Source organism: Bombina bombina, chromosome 7 (genome assembly GCF_027579735.1).
Source record: "Bombina bombina isolate aBomBom1 chromosome 7, aBomBom1.pri, whole genome shotgun sequence".
Lineage (NCBI taxonomy): Eukaryota > Metazoa > Chordata > Amphibia > Anura > Bombinatoridae > Bombina > Bombina bombina.
The window spans coordinates 534,502,744-534,515,285 of record NC_069505.1 but is presented as its reverse complement, the minus strand read 5'-3'; the positions used below and the strand labels follow the sequence as shown (position 1 = coordinate 534,515,285).

Genomic DNA, 12,542 nt, shown 5'->3' with positions numbered 1-12,542 from the left:
GGTGACTTCTCTTCTCAGTGACAATACCTCCTGCTGCCCTGAAGGTCCTTTCTGACAGGACACTTGAAGCGGGGCAGGCCAGAAGTTCGATTGCAAATTAGGATAGCTCAGGCCACAGGTCAAGCCTGCACACCCAGTAGTCAAGGGGTTCATCGCTCCTCAGAGTGTCGAGATCAGCAGTTAATGCGAGGTAGTCTGCTACCTGTCGGTTGAGTCGTTCTCTGAGGCTGGATCCCAAAGGGCTGTGGCGATGCATAGGAGTTAAAAAGGTCAACATGTCCTCCATCAACAACACGTTTGGAAAGCATCCTGTCCTTGCCGTCGTGGTTGTGGGAGGAGGAGTATTACTTTCATCTCTTGCCCTGTTAGATTCCCGTTGTGCTGTGACATCACCCTTATATGCTGTGTAAAGCATTCTTTTTAATTTATTTTTGAACTGCTCCATCCTTTCCGACTTGCGGGAATTCGGTAACATTTCAGTCACTTTATGCTTATACCGGGACACTATAGCGTGGACACTTAGTACAGTTCGTTCTCCTTCAGCTTTTTTATACAAGTGTCCCTCAACAGGCACTACAGCATGAAAGACCCCATTTGCACAAGGTTGGATGCCGAGCTACTCATGTCCCGTTCCTTGTCCTCACTGATCTCACTGAAGGTATCTTCTTCCCCCCAGCCACGTACAACACCACGGGTACCAGATAGGTGACAACAACGAGCACTCTGGGATGCCTGTTGTGCTTGGTCTTCCTCCTCCTCCTCAAAGCCACATTCCTCCTCTGACTCCTCTTCCTCACAATCATCTTCCTGCATTGCCGCTGGTCCAGCAAGCGATGCTGATAAGGCTGTTTCTGGTGGTGATGGAGACCACAAGTCTTCCTCTTCACGCTCATCTACGGCCTGATCCAGCACTCTTCGCAGGGCACGCTCGCGACTGACTAGGTTTGTCACCTCCTCAAAAGGACCCATGAGCCTACAGGCATTGCGCATGAGCGTCCAGTAACATGGCAAAAAAATCCCCAGCTCCCCAGAGGCTGTCCTAGCACCCCGGTCATACAAATACTCATTAACAGCTTTTTCTTGTTGGAGCAGGCGGTCGAACATTAGGAGTGTTGAATTCCAACGTGTCGGGCTGTCGCAAATCAAGCGCCTCACTGGCAGGTTGTTTCGCCGCTGGATATCTGACAAGTGCGCCATGGCCATGTAGGAATGCCTGAAATGGCCACACACCTTCCTGGCCTGCTTCAGGACGTCCTGTAAGCCTGGGTACTTATGCACAAAGCGTTGTACAATCAGATTACACACATGTGCCATGCACGGCACATGTGTCAACTTGCCCAATTTCAATGCCGCCACCAAATTACTTCCATTGTCAGAAACCACTTTGCCGATCTCCAGTTAGTGCGGAGTCAGCCAATGATCCACCTGTGCGTTCAGGGTGGACAGGAGTGCTGCTGCGGTGTGACTCTCTGCTTTCAGGCAAGTCAACCCCAAGACGGCGTGACACTGCCGTATCCGGGATGTGGAATAGTACCTGGGGAGCTGGGGGGTGCCGTTGATGTGGAGCAAGACGCAGCAGCAGAAGAGGACTCAGCCGAGGAGGTTATGGAAGAGGATGGAGTAGGAGGAGTAGAGGAGGTGGCAGCAGGCCTGCCTGCAAGTCGTGGCGGTGTCATTAACTCCTCTGCAGAGCCAGGCATTCCATGCTTGGCAGCCGTCAGCAGGTTTACCCAATGCACAGTGTAGGTGATATACCTGCCCTGACCATGCTTTGCAGACCAGCTATCAGTGGTCAGATGGACCCTTGCCCCAACACTGTGTGCCAGACATGCCATTACTTCCTTTCGCACAATCAAGTACAGGTTGGGGATTGCCTTTTGTGCAAAGAAATTTCGCCCGGGTACCTTCCACTGCGGTGTCTCAATAGCTACAAATTTTTTGAACGCCTCAGACTCCACCAGCTTGTATGGTAAAAGCTGGCGGGCTAACAGGTCAGACAAGCCAGCAGTCAGACGCTGGGCAAGGGGGTGACTTGGTGACATTGGCTTCTTACGCTCAAACATGTCATTGACAGACACCTGACTGTGGGCAGATGAGCAGGAACTGCTCCGGAAGAGAGACGGATTTGCGGATGGTTGAGAGGGGGCAAGGAGCACAGCAGTGGTTGACGTGGCTGAAGATGCTGGACCAGGAGGAGGATGGCGACTTTGAGTTTGTGTGCTGCTTCTACTCATGTGTTCATCCCATAGGCGTTTGTGATGTGAGATCATGTGCCTTCGCAAAGCAGTTGTACCTAGGTGGGTGTTGGACTTCCCACAACTCAGTTTCTTTTGGCACAGGTTGCAAATGGCATTGCTGTTGTCAGAGGCAGACACATAAAAAATGCTACACTGCGGAGCTCTGCGATGACGGCATTCTGGTGGTGGCAACAGCATGCGTTGATTGGCGTGCTGTGTGGCTGACCCTGTGTGCCGGTACATGCTGTCTGACTGTGCCACTAGCTCCTTGCGACGACCTCCCCCTGCTTCCAACTCATCTCCTCCTCCTGCTCCTCTCTGTCTCCCCATCTGAACTTTCCACCTGTTCTTCTTCTCTTCTACCGGGCACCCACGTGACATCCACGGACGCATCGTCATCATCAACCCCTTCACTTGTATCTGACAATTCAACAACGGAAGCAACAGCGGGTACAACATCATCATCACACCATGCGTCGTCCATGTCTGTAATACTGCCTGACTGAGACATATCACAGTTATCTACATCCTCTGTCAATGATGGTTGCGCATCACTCATTTCTTCACACTGAGGTGTACATAACTCCTCTGACAGATCAAGTGAGGCGGCTGTGGTGCTAGTGTCGGTGGTGGCGGCAGGCGGGCGAGTGGTAAGTTGAGAGGTGCCCGAAGCTAAGCTAGAGGAGAAGGATGGTGCGTCAAGGTTACGAGCGGAAGCTGTAGAAGATTGGGTGTCCTGTGTTATAAAGTCAACTATGTCATCAGAACTTTTTGTGTTCATGGTACGTGGCCTAACACTGGGCATTATTCTATGGCCAAAGGGAATCACAGCACCACGACCACGACGGCCCCTGCAGGTTGGCCTGCCTCTGCCTGTCATTTTTTTTTTCAATTAGTGCTACTATGCGTGCAAGCTACTGTGAGTGGGCACAGTATACGCTGTGAGCCTGACACAAAAAACCAGACTGATGTTTCACAGTCAAAATAGTTTTTTTTATTTTTAAAATGTACACTTACACTACTATTAAACAAGATAATATGAGTGGTGGCACTGGACAAGTGGGCACAGTATACGCTGTGAGCCTGACACAAAAAAGCAGACTGATGATTCACAGTCAAAATAGTTATTTTAGTTTTAAAATGTACACTTACATTACTATTACACAAGATAATATGAGTGGTGGCACTGGGCAAGTGGGCACAGTATACGCTGTGAGCCTGACACAAAAAAACAGACTGATGTTTCACAGTCAAAATAGTTTTTTTATTTTTAAATGTACACTTACACTACTATTAAACAAGATAATATGAGTGGTGGCACTGGGCAAGTGGGCACAGTATACGCTGTGAGCCTGACACAAAAAAGCAGACTGATGTTTCACAGTCAAAATAGTTATTTTAGTTTTAAAATGTACACTTACACTACTATTACACAAGATAATATGAGTGATGGCACTGGGCAAGTGGGCACATTATACACTGTGAGCCTGACACAAAAAAGCAGACTGATGTTTCACAGTCAAAATAGTTTTTTTATTTTTAAAATGTACACTTACACTACTATAAAACAAGATAATATGAGTGATGGCACTGGACCAGTGGGCACAGTATACGCTGTGAGCCTGACACAAAAAGCAGACTGATGTTTCACAGTCAAAATAGTTTTTTTATTTTTAAATGTACACTTACACTACTATTAAACAAGATAATATGAGTGGTGGCACTGGGCAAGTGGGCACAGTATACGCTGTGAGCCTGACACAAAAAAGCAGACTGATGTTTCACAGTCAAAACAGTTTTTTTATTTTTAAATGTACACTTACACTACTATTAAACAAGATAATATGAGTGGTGGCACTGGGCAAGTGGGCACAGTATACGCTGTGAGCCTGACACACACGCTGGCAGTGGCAGGCTGGCCTGGCAACTGCAATTAGATTACACTAGCAGACTGATATAAAAGTTTTTTGTTTTTTTAATTTACACTACTGTTACACCAGATATGACTGGTGGTGGCACTGAGAAAAAAGGCACAGTATATGCTGTGAGCCTGACACACAGGCTGGAAGTGGCAGGCTGGCCTGGCAACTGAAATTAGATTACACTAGCAGACTGATATAAAAGTTTTTTTTAAAAAAATTTGCACTACTGTTACACCAGATATGACTGGTGGTGGCACTGAGCAAGTAGGCACAGTATATGCTGTGAGCCTGACACACAGGCTGGCAGTGGCAGGATGGCCTGGCAACTGAAATTAGATTACACTAGCAGACTGATGTAAAAGTTTTTTTTTTAAATTTACACTAATGTTACACCAGATATGAGTAGTGGCACTGAGCAAGTAGGCACAGTATATGCTGTGAGCCTGACACACAGGCTGGCAGTGGCAGGCGGGCAACTGCTATTAGATTACACTAGCAAACTGATGTAAAAGTTTTTTTTTTTAAATTTACACTACTGTTACACCAGATATGAGTGGTGGCACTGAGCAAGTAGGCACAGTATATGCTGTGAGCCTGACACACAGGCTGGCAGTGGCAGGCTGGCCTAGCAACTGAAATAAGATTACAATAGCAGACTGATGTAAAAGTTTTTTTTTTTTAAATTTACACTAATGTTACACCAGATATGAGTGGTGGCACTGAGCAAGTAGGCACAGTATATCCTGTGAGCCTGACACACAGGCTGGCAGTGGCAGGCGGGCAACTGCTATTAGATTACACTAGCAAACTGATGTAAAAGTTGTTTTTTTTAAATTTACACTACTGTTACACCAGATATGACTGGTGGCAATGAGCAAGTAGGCACAGTATATGCTGTGAGCCTGACACACAGGCTGGCAGTGGCAGGCTGGCCTGGCAACTGAAATTAGATTACACTAGCAGACTGATGTAAAAGTTTTTTTTTTTTAAATTGACACTAATGTTACACCAGATATGACTGGTGGTGGCACTGAGCAAGTAGGCACAGTATATGCTGTGAGCCTGACACACAGGCTGGCAGTGGCAGGCAGGCAACTGCTATTAGATTACACTAGCAAACTGATGTAAATTTTTTTTTTTTTTAATTTACACTACTGTTACACCAGATATGAGTGGTGGCACTGAGCAAGTAGGCACAGTATATGCTGTGAGTTTGACAGACAGACTGGCAGTGGCAGGCTGGCCTGGCAACTGAAATTAGATTACACTAGCAGACTGATGTAAAAGTTTTTTTAAAAAAATTTAAACTATTGTTACACCAGATATGAGTGGTGGCACTGAGCAAGTAGGCACAGTATATGCTGTGAGCCTGACACACAGGCTGGCAGTGGCAGGCTGGCCTGGCAACTGAAATTAGATTACACTAGCAGACTGATGTAAAAGTTTTTTTAAAAAAATTTACACTATTGTTACACCAGATATGAGTGGTGGCACTGAGCAAGTAGGCACAGTATATGCTGTGAGCCTGACACACAGGCTGGCAGTGGCAGACGGGCAACTGCTATTAGATTACACTAGCAAACTGATGTAAAAGTTTGTTTTTTTTAAATTTACACTACTGTTACACCAGATATGACTGGTGGCACTGAGCAAGTAGGCACAGTATATGCTGTGAGCCTGACACACAGACTGGCAGTGGCAGGCTGGCCTGGCAACTGAAATTAGATTACACTAGCAGACTGATGTAAAAGTTTTTTTTTTTTTAAATTTACACTATTGTTACACCAGATATGAGTGGTGGCACTGAGCAAGTATGCACAGTATATGCTGTGAGCCTGACACACAGGCTGGCAGTGGCAGGCTGGCCTGGCAACTGAAATTAGATTACACTAGCAGACTGATGTAAAAGTTTTTTTTTTTTAAATTTACACTAATGTTACACCAAATATGACTGGTGGTGGCACTGAGCAAGTAGGCACAGTATATGCTGTGAGCCTGACACACAGGCTGACAGTGGCAGGCAGGCAACTGCTATAAGATTACAAAGAAAAAAAAACAAAAAACGACTGATATAGCCCTAAAAAGGTTTTTTTTGGGGTTCTGTCCTTACAGCAGAGATCAGATGAGTTCTTCAGGACTGTAGTGGACACTGAATACACTAGCCTAGCTATCAATTTCCCTATTAAATTAGCAGCAGCTACACTGTCCCTCCTCTCACTAGCAATGCAGCTTCCGAATGAATCTAAAATGGCTGTTGTCCATGAGATGTAAGGGTCTGGGAAGAGGGTCTGCTGCTGATTGGCTGGAATGTGCCTGCTGACTGTGAGATACAGGGTCAAAGTTTAGGCAATGATGACGAATAGGGGGCAGATCGAACATCGCATATGTTCGCCCGCCGCTGCAAACGCAAACAAGCTATGTTCACCGGGAACTGTTCTCCGGCGAACTGTTCGCGACATCACTACCTCCTGACAAGTAACCCTGATAAAATCGAAATCCAGGGCATTGGAAGTCGGATCATAGCAGAGAGTGGAAGCTGGGGAGAGTCTTGACACTGCTTGCGCATTGCTGGGTGGCAGGACATCACAAGACATGGATCGCCTAGCGGCTTATATCTGTTCCCTAGCAATATCCCCAGTCAATCATATGTGCCGATCTGGTGGTGGTTTCTGTACCTCCCGAGTCAGACTCCGTCGCATAGCAACTTTTCACAAAGTGTGGGTCAGAATGATGTGACTGGAATTGGTTGAGCGGAGACTGCTCTGGCGCTCATATGGGTCGAATGTCCCCTCATGGAGCTATGGTCATTTCTACTGTGATGAGAGACTGTATTAACATTAGCTGTCTTACGCTGCATAGTCTATTTTTGTTTATATTTGAGTGTTGCAATGTTGAGTTATGCTGTTTTTGTGCTGGCTCAATTTGGGAGTTCAGAGGTTTATAATGTTGCATGTTCTGTTCGTGTCTGTCCCCTACAGATCAACATATACCTGCTGCAGTTGTGCCTTATCACATATTCCATATAACTTTCAGGAGCTAATACTTATAACTCTTCATACGCACCTCTTGGTATAGTGCTGAGCAAGTGGTATCTCCTGGAAGGTACAGTATTTTGTGTATATAGTTTGCTGGTGCCAAGATGACAGGATGACACATGGGGTTGGGGAAACTTTATGTATTATTCCCACCTCATATAATGGGGTGATCCTTTAGTGTAACCTTCTATTTTCACAATTTTGTACAGAGGTAGGTGCCAGCTCCAGCACTTAAACATCTGGACTTTTCATAATCTTTATAAATGCCCTTTGCTCTTCACTGCCCCTGGGTATGGGGAGGAGACTTCTATGCTTATTTTGCAGCATTCTAATTCTTTTCCTTCTTAACTTAGCGGCAATATACTTTAACTTAAGCCAAATCACTAGCTCATGGAGGCTATCTTAATACGCAAAAAATCTAGATTGTTGCCTATATTGCATTAGTCAATAGGACAGTACTAGAACATTGTGAGTAGAAATACCTCCCAAGATTGATAATGCTCTTTTTAAGAGTTAACAAATAATAATATACCTATCTGTCAACCTCTCAGGTTTTTGGTTAAACACTCAAAGACGAAGGAAAAATGACAGCTGTTAGTGCAGGATACATAATCCCAAGGCTTAGCAACAGACATATTGAAAGTTAGATGTTATATTTCTAATAGTGAGCCTTAATATCATTGTAACCCAGATAAGTTTATAGCCAATAATGGCTTTTCTGACAGCACAACCTGGAATTGTGGACATACTTCTTTTGGGTATTATTATATACATATATTTGTTATCTTTAGCTTACATTTTTTCTTTTCCCACTGATAACTTGAAAACATATACCTAGAAATGGGTACATAAATGGTCTTACTTTCAGCATAATATTATATTGAGAGTATATTGCTCTCTGCACCTCCCCCCCTCCCTCATACCCACATCTAATGTTATATTTAGTAGCATAATCGTTATTCCATGTATAGGTGGGGGTTGCATACCCAGCAGTTAGGCTGGGTTTTATAAAGAGCGGCTTTGGTCCGCTATTTTGAGCTATGTTTTGATTTTCTATAGATTTGTGAATATTCATTATATTTTTGTTGATAACTGTGTTATAGCTAACATACACTATTCTGTATTCATATTTCAGATGTATTTATCAGTTGTGAATCTTATTCAAATTTACCATTGGTCCAAGAGAGACCATTTTCATCATTTTACTCCCCCTAGATAATATTTTAGGTTACATGAGCCTAAGAGAGGCTTAATATAACAGGAGAGGGAGTTTCATGAAGGTAAAAAATGAGGTTTCAGTTTAGCATGTTAAGTATAATTATAGAGATATTACTTTAGGTCTTATCCATTGAAGAGAATATCTCTTTCTGGTGTACTTTTATGTGATAGCTTATGTTAAGAGAATGTCTCTGATTGTCTATTGTAACTTGTTTATTTGATGATGTTTTGCCAATGACCTCAATAAAAAACTATTAAAATTAAAAAAAAAACTGCATTTTCTGGACAATCTTTTTAACATGACAATGACTTTCCATCAAGATTCTGATATTCACAGGCCCTACGGATGTATTGAAGCTGTCAGGAAACCACAAAATGTCATTAATCCCCCAAGTCCAAGCTGGTATCTTGCGTTATAAGTAATTGGAGCCTGGTATGCGCGTAATGAGTATTATGAGATGCTGAAAAAGCACATTTCTATAGATAATTATGGACAAAGACAAAAGAAGTTGTGCCTAGGAGATTTCCAAAAAATCATCTCACAGTACAAATTTAACTTGACTTTTGAGAATTCAGATTATAAGGATTAAATTACTGAGAAACTTTGGTCAAATGCATTTGAGTCTTGGGCTGTGCTTGTCGTTCTAGTGTCATCTCGCAAGAATTATGATCCCCAGTGATGCATTTATTCATGTTGATGACTTCTCCAGCCCAAAGTAACTGGCTGATTTCCTATTAGAGTTGGACAAAGATGATGAAAGATATAGGAAATACTTTAATTGGAGGTCTCATTAGAAAGTGAGGAGATAGACTGGGTGGGCTTATCATTATTGCATAGCTTGCTGTGCTTTAAGACTCCATATTACCAAGTTATTCCTAGTATTGCTAAATGGTTTCTAGAGGAAGCTGATTTCTAGGATATATCAGTACTAATACAATAAATTACATGTTTCAGCTTTGAGATAATTTACTTCTCTCACTTTCCTTAAAGGGGCAGTGTGCTATAAAATTGGTTTCCCCTTAATGTGTTTACAATGACTTGCTATACCAGCTATAGGGGCCGATTTATTAAGGCCTGAATGCACCTGTTTCCATGCGAGCCTTCAGTCTTGCCGGAAACAGGAGTTAAGAAGCAACGGTCTTAAAGGGACAGTTCACTGTAAAATTGTTTTTCTATTAATGTGTTTTCAATGACTTGTTATACCCGCTGCAGAGTATAAAATGTATGGGAAATTTTATTTTCAGGTTTATTTGTGTATATAAAGTAGCTGGTTTTGTGCTTTTAAGCCACAGCCTATTACAATGGGTTGAACTTCAGGTAATATCATATCTCATTATGTTATCACTTTGTGTACACACAGGCTTCCTCATCTTATATGTGTCTGGAAACCTAAAGCTCAATACATAGAGAGAACAATAGAAAATTATCATGTTATTACTTAGTTATCCTTCACCCCACTGTGAGTTTAATTTCTTCTGCTGGCTGTGTTTACTTAGGCTATACAATAGCTAAGACTCCAGTATCAAATCTTTCACTATAGGTTGGGAAGCCACAAGCTAAATCAGATATTTCAAAAGCCAAATATGGGTAAAGGAGCTATTTGTAAACAATTTAATACACTCCAGCAGGTAAAATGGATCATTGGGAACAATTTAAATGGGAGAGCATTTTTGGGTGAACTGCTCCTTAACTCCTCTGCCACCTCTGAGGCGGAGGACAGCAATCATTTAGATCAGATACAATCGGGTTGATTGACACCCCGTGCCAACGGACGATTGGCCAAGAATGTGCAGGGGGCGGTAATGCACAAGAATTTTACTAGAAATGCTTGTGCAATGATAAATGCCAGCAGTGTTAAAAATGTATAGAAAAATTGCAATTTTAGGTATATTTTTGTGCATTAAATAGCTGTATCTGCTAATTGAAAGTGTAACCCAATGAAATGGCTGAACTTGCAGTTAGAGCAGATCTCATTATCTTATTTATCTAATTATTTACATAAAGTGTTCCTTATCTTATTTATCAGTACTTACTCAAAGAATATATTCATAGATAGAACATTGGAAAATTACCATTTCAGTACCTCTCAGCCACACACCCCTCTGGGAGTGTGATTTTATCCAAGCCTTCTAGTTATATCCAGTGCTTAAAAAGATATATGATATATGTTGTAATGGAAAAAAACACTAATCATTGCAATATTTATTATTCATTATTTTAAAAAGATGTTATTTTTAATTTCTTTCTTTAATGTATGCAAGGTCCATTACTTCTTGTCAGAGCCTTACAAAAGGGGTGGGGTCTCTACAGTAAAGCATATCTAGCTTAAACCTTGTAGAGTAACATGAGCTGGTTTACTATTCAGTTGATACTAGAAAAAAACAAAGTCAGTTTTGCCCATGCTCAGAGGAGGCAGAATGCAACATAAGATGCCAACATATTAGAACACATTTGCTGTTTTTACACACTCTTGTGAGGGATCTCGCAGTGCTGGAGGATAACTTTGGATCATCTCATCTGAGATGAGAGCTTTAGTACATTGAGCCCTTGGTGAGTTCTCAAAAGATATGATGCTTATTAAATGTCTGCATCAACTAACAAAGAGTAAGGATGGGCAAATGTTTCTAAAAATTCAAAATTTAAAACTAATTTCAATACATTTGTTCATTCGAATCGAGTTTCGAATGTTTACATAGCATTCTAACATTCTATTTTTGAATTTTTTAATAACATTCAAAAATATTTTTTCTAGTATAATACTGTGTTTTATAAATCTAATATTCAAATTTGAATTTAAAATAGTATATCTATTCCACAACTGTGTTTTATAAATGTAATATTCTAATTTAAAATAGTTTTCCTAGTCTACAACTGTGTTTTATAAATGTAATATTCAAATTCCAACGGTTATAATAAATTGAATATACACATTCGATTTTTGAATGTGTGTATTAGATCTAATATGAACATTCAAAAAACTGTAAATAACATTAGATTATAGAATTTGTAAGAATATTCATTCTTACCAACATTGGATTATGCAAATCGAATTTCTACAATAAAATTTGTTCTAACATTCTAATTCTAATATAAACACATTTTCCCATCCATAACTGAGAGACTAAGGGCCAATGATCTAAATCTCTCCACTCTGGTGAGATTATCTAAGGATTCTTGTCAGTACTGTGAGATCCCTCAAATCATTTTATAAAGGACAGATTTTAGCTTGAGAATTGTTCATCTCAATATGCAGGATTCTAGATGTGAAAGAGAGACATTTACTTTGCAATATATTGTGAAAAGAATACAATACTTTTCTTTCCATGCCAGCAAGTCTGGGATCATCAGGTCTTCAGAGTCCAGTGATGAAATGATGCTTTTGTATGCATTATACTGTAATGTAAGTGTCTGGGTGTCTTTCATATCCACAACCCTGCATAGCAAAATCAACAACTCGCAATCTAAAACATGAGGGACATTGACAAGATAATCCAAGATGTGAACAGCTATGACCTAATGAGGGCTTCATCTACACACACACACGCACACACACACATAAATATATATATAGTCATGCGAAAAAGAAAGAACACCCTCTATGAATTCTATGGTTTTACATCTTAGGACATAATAAAAATTATCTGGTCCTTAGCAGGTCTTAAAATTAGGTAAATACAACCTCAGATGAACAACAACATATTACATATTACACTGTGTCATGATTAATTTAACAAAAATAAAGCCAAAAGGGAGAAGCCATGTGTGAAATACTAAGTACACCCTTACTGCTTTCATAGGCCTAAATTTAGAGTTTGGCGGTAGCCGTCAAAACCAGCGTTAGAGGCTCCTAACGCTGGTTTTAGGCTACCGCCGGTATTTGGAGTCAGTCAGGAAAGGGTCTAACGCTCACTTTGCAGCCGCAACTTTTCCATACCGCAGATCCCCTTACGTCAATTGCGTATCCTATCTTTTCAATGGGATCTTTCTAACGCCGATATTTAGAGTCGTAGCTGAAGTGAGCGTTAGAAATCTAACGACAAAACTCCAGCCACAGAAAAAAGTCAGTAGTTAAGAGCTTTCTGGGCTAACGCCGGTTTATAAAGCTCTTAACTACTGTGCTCTAAAGTAC

General features: G+C 41.4%; 1 pseudogene; it reads left to right on the top strand.

The window, feature by feature from the left end:
* Nucleotides 1–9,329, top strand: part of LOC128636501 (4-galactosyl-N-acetylglucosaminide 3-alpha-L-fucosyltransferase FUT5-like) — a 40,808-nt pseudogene extending 31,479 nt beyond the window's left edge.
* The last annotated feature ends 3,213 nt before the right edge of the window (nt 9,330–12,542 follow it).